Raw genomic sequence first — 5,145 nt, forward strand, 5'->3', positions numbered from 1 at the left:
AGCGCTCCCTTGTTGATTCAGAAAACAATTGAAACATCTGGCGTTATCATTTTCAGAAGACATCAATTGCTAACACTAAAGTCCAGTTCCCAGTTAAAACTGGGTAAATCCTGAAGCCCAGTGAGTGTCGCTGGTACCATGGGAGCTCAACCACTTGAAAATGCTGACCATGACTGTCATTTTTTAGATTAGCGCCATTAAAACTTGGGTCCCCTGGAGGATGTCATAGAGATTTCTGACCTGCTGTTATACCTATGAAAATGATATGGCCAATAGGCTCCTTAGCTAATCTTCAGAACTTAATGTTGTCTTGACTGAACACTGGCTACTAGATCCTCTGTAAACATTGAACATGACTTTGAAACTCTAGCAACCCGAACATTCCACAATTGATTATGCCTGGTTTTCACTCTTGTCGGGCAGTTGGATTTACGATGAAGGAGATTGTTACTCTCTTTCAACTGGAACATCAGCAGCTGGGGCATCAGCATACAGCAGATGAATATTCCAGGGCACCACAATATCAAGTTGTGAAGTGTTGAAACCAGGACAAAGAAGACTGAAGCAGATGACCAGACTACCACTTCTGCCCCACTGACTGAGACTTTCTGTGAAAAGACTGGAGCAAAAGAGAACACCAAAGCCCCCTATATTGACCTGAGCACATCTCCATGCAAGAAGATTGGCCATATGGGCAATGTAACATAAAATCTAGTGCCTAGTGAGTAAATGCTAAATAACCTTTGGACAATATATATCAGTGCCAAAAGAAAATAAGCCTGGGCAGCCTGCCCTGGGAAAGTTGCACACGAGAAGCAATGACCCTCATGTCTAAGGTGGATCAAAATGGATTGCCTTTCTAGTTCGACTAGAACAGAACCCAAAAGCTGCCATGAACTGATCATGCAACCAGGTAGACCTATTCTGTGGCTCGTCACATTAGAAGGTGCCAAAGGGCCTTGTGATTGTGCCTGTGTCAGCACTGGTTCTGTATGGGAATATAAGCCTTAGAGCTACACTTCTTCACGGCAGCAAAGTGTAAGGCAGACAGATGGATGCTATTCAAAACATCTCCCGCTTTCCCTAAGAAGATATTTTTTTCAAATCTGGGATCTATGAAAGGATAAATATTGCTGATAACCGCAAATAAGTAACTTACTGGAATTATTGCATTGGATGACCTTGAACAATATAGGTGCTACTAATTCAGAGGAATCCCCAGTCCTGATGATGACCCATTTCTGATTTATGTCTTAATAAGGGTCGAAACGTCGACAAAAATGATCAATGTGGATTACTGTAAAAATAATATAGTGACTTCAAGACTCCTGGATTGAAGGAATACTTTTGAAGTTCACTGTTTATTGTCTTTTAACCACATTTTTGTATATATTGTACATAACACTAGCACTTTATTTATCACAATATTCACTTTCACTGTGTTGTTACTTTTAGAGCACCTAGAAATAAATTTTACGTTTATTTACAAATACAAGAGGTCATATTGGATGTTGTTATAAAGAAATAAAATGCATAGCAACTTAAAAATACGATATTGAATAGAATCATAATTTGTTTTACCGTGAGAGTCTAGGTTTATACTTCCCCCTTCTTGGCCAAAATTTGTATTTAATAGTATTTATCTACCCAGGTCTAAGGGTTATTCGGTGATACCTCTTTTTTCTATATAAAGAATTAGAGCCCAGGCAGGCCCTGGAGTGGACGAACCCAGCCTTAGGCTCCGTTCCCTTGCCCGCCAAGTCTCAAAATGCCCCTGATGGGACCCACAGGACCAGGGAGGCCTCCCCTCCTTGCCTCGGATATGAACCTCTGACAGGGCCTCAGGTCAGAAGCCCCTGGGCTCCCTTCCCCAATCTGTTGTGTCCCAAAGTGCATGGGATGAATTCCCGGAGGACTGGGGAAATCGCTCCTGCTTGTTTGGGTTCAAAAGCTCTGACCAGACCCCAGGTCAGAGTTCCATGAGCTCCCCCCATAGTCCTTTTCCTGATAAACAGCTGGGGCTCTGAGAACCCAGGCTTTAGAGTCCCTGTCCCCTCCAAGAGTGAGCAGAATCCTTTTTCAGAAGTCATAGTGCCACCAGGTGGCCATCCTTCGAGTCCAGGCATCTGGTTGCTCTGAACCCCAGACATCTCCAAGTGGTGCAATGGGTTCCTATTTTGCATCCAGATGGCTGGGCTGTTCTGGAAGTCCCAATGAGGGCTCATTTGAGTCTTCAAGCCCATGAGGTTATGTACATTTTCTGCGATGGCTCTATCAGCGTGCACGGATTACAACAAAGCGTGCTAGCCTTGCTCTGGATTAGTAGGGACAGGGTCCCTGAGACTCCCTTATTGTCCAGTCAGACTCACTCATGTGCTACCACAGCCTGGGTGGGCCCGAGGGGCCCCTATGGGCCTGATTCTGCAGATGTCTTCCAGCTCTGTCCGATGGGCATTTCCTCCAAGCCTTGATTCCCAGAGAGCAGACAGGGATGCAATGCTGACATCCCTATGCACAGTGGCCTACTCAAGGGGGAGGAAGGGGATTTAGCCAATCCATGAAGGCTGGGCTGACTTGGAAGTCCCTATAATGGTTCATTTGACTTTAAAAACCCAGCCAGACATCCAGGAGGTCAGATGTGTTCGCTCCGATGGCCCCCTTTCACTCAATGTGCATAGATTACAAGAAAAGCAGGTAGCCTTCCTCTAGATTATTAGAGACAAGGTGTGATTTACCCCATTGTCCTCTGGTCTGCAAGGGACAGGGATGGCCCAACTTGGGATACCAGGGGCCTGAGTGGGCCTGAGTCTCTGGAAGTCTTTCAGCTCTGTTTGATAGGCCTTTCCTTTGAGCCCTGCTTCTCAGAAAGCAGGCAGGGATGCAAAGCCAAGACTGTATTCTAATTGATTGGGTTCAAAAGCTCTGAACGGGCCCTGGGTCAGAGCTCAAGCTGGCCCAGGAGTGGAAGCCCCTGCCCTGGCTCCCTTCTCTGGCCCACTGTGTTGCAAAGTGCCTGGGGCAGGGTCCCAAAGGCCTGGAGAGGTCTCCTGTGTTTGTCTGGGTTCAGAAGCTGTAATCTTACCCTAGGTCAGAACTTCGTGAGGCCCCTCCAATAGCCCCTTACCTAATTCCCGGATCGAGCTACGAGAACCCAGGTGCAGAGCACATGTCCTCTCCAAGGGTGAGCAGATTCCTTTTAAAAAATAAGAGACAGAGCGACCAGATGACAGACCTCCGAGTGTGAGCATCTGGTTACATACTGTGCCCAGCTACCCGCAGTGCCCTGGAAATCCCAATGAAGGCTCATTTGACTCTTCAATCCCATCTAGGGCTCCAGGAAGTTGGATGAGATTTCTCCGAGATACCCTCTGTGACTTTACTTTGACGGTGTAGAGGAACCTGGCTCTTCTCCCCTCGGTGCCTCCAGCTAGGGCAAAGTGACAACCAGACCACTGACAAGGCCTGGGAATGCTGCCTAAGCTGGGGACTCTCGGTGCGCAGGGGTATATCCGTGTCTCCTACTGGCGCTGCTTTTGTGGCAGATGGCTGGTGTGCAACCCTCCCTCATTGCCAGGTATGTGGTTGACTGCTCCTGCGTGGCCAGGCAGGGGTTTAAAGACTTGTGTGGCCCGTTCCGGGAGAGCCGGTGATTGAGCTTCCTCCCTCTGCTGCTGTGGAAGCCTCTTGCTTGCTTACCTGCTTTGACGGTGGGATGGGGTTCCTGGGCTGAGCGCCTGGAAACAATTTTTTAAATCATGAACACTGACATCCAGAGGGTAGGTGTGACTGGGGGCCTGGGCTGTCTCACTGCGCGGGCAGTGGATGGCTGGTGCTAACCTCCACCCGCTGCTCCTGCAGGTGGCTGAAAGTTGTGAAAGTTGCCTGTTGCTATTGGCGGTGGATCACTTGGTTCAGGCGTCAATGAAGAGCGTAGCTAGCTGCAAAGGTTAGTGTGAATTGCACGACACATTGATCATTAACAATTCTAATGCACCTTGTGGCCCTGAGCTCCTCCCAGGGCTACACCTGTCTGAGGGTCACTTGAATGTCAATCGCCCTGGGGCTCTTCCAGGGCAGGTTGGGGGTGTCACAGGGGGCTTTGCTCCTGTCATCCTCCCAAGGTCAGACCCATGATCACCCATGAAGGACCCCCCCAGTCCTGCCATTGCTGGTGTGCCTAGTCTTTCCTTCCTTGATGTGGTGGGTGCCCGGTCTACCACCAGGCCTGGAAAACCAGAGGTGCCTGGCTGTGTGCTGCATGTGGCTATCTGTGGTGTCACACGGATGCCCATTTGTACCATCCTGGGAAACCACTTGTGCGAAATTGGGCTGGGAAATTCCCTTGTCTGCCCATGGGTGCTGGTTTCCATGCTGGCATTGCGGTCTTTAGTCTCCCTATCTGGGAAAAGGTGTACTGCTGAGAACCCCTTGGGTGAAAAAGGGTCCTCCGATTCTTGCACCCATGGAATTAGTCCAGCTGCCCATGCTTCGGTATCCAGATACGACATTAGATTAGACATGGTGACCTGTTGAATTTAAGCATATTACTATGCAGAGAAAAATAAACTAATCAGGTTTTCACCAGTAAGGGCGAGTGAAGAGCCCAGTACCGAATCACAACCCTGAGGAGGGTGCAGGGAATGAGGCATTCAGAAGGCAGACTCTTTGGTTTTACTCAGGGGATCTAAGTCCTTTTGTTTGAGACTCACCCCATAGATGGTGTTAGGCAGGTAGTGGCACCCGGTGCACTAGGATCAAGTCTTCTTGGAGTCAAGTTACATGGGAATGCAGCCCAAAGTGAGTGATAAACTCCATCTAAGGCCGATAGCTGATAAGTATCGTAAAGGAAAGTTTGAAAGAACTTTGAAGAGAGAGCTCAAGAGGGCGTGAAACTGTTCAGAGGTAATTGAGTGGGGTCCATGCACCCGGTGCACCAGGATCAAGTCTTCTTGGAGTCAAGTTACCTAGGAATGCAGCCCAAAGTTAGTGATAAACTCCATCTAAAGCCGATAGCTGATAAGTATCGTAAAAGAAAGTTTGAAAGAACTTTGAAGAGAGAGTTCAAGAGAGTGTGAAACTGTTCAGAGGTAATTGAGTGGGGTCCGGGCAATCTGCCGGGAGGATTCAACACAGTGGGAAGGTTGG

General features: G+C 48.3%; 1 pseudogene; it reads left to right on the forward strand.

Annotated features, from left to right (window-relative positions):
* The first annotated feature begins 3,886 nt into the window (after nucleotides 1–3,886).
* On the forward strand, nucleotides 3,887–4,040 carry LOC138247563 (5.8S ribosomal RNA; annotated as a pseudogene).
* The last annotated feature ends 1,105 nt before the right edge of the window (nucleotides 4,041–5,145 follow it).

This window comes from Pleurodeles waltl, chromosome 7 (genome assembly GCF_031143425.1).
Source record: "Pleurodeles waltl isolate 20211129_DDA chromosome 7, aPleWal1.hap1.20221129, whole genome shotgun sequence".
Taxonomy (NCBI): domain Eukaryota; kingdom Metazoa; phylum Chordata; class Amphibia; order Caudata; family Salamandridae; genus Pleurodeles; species Pleurodeles waltl.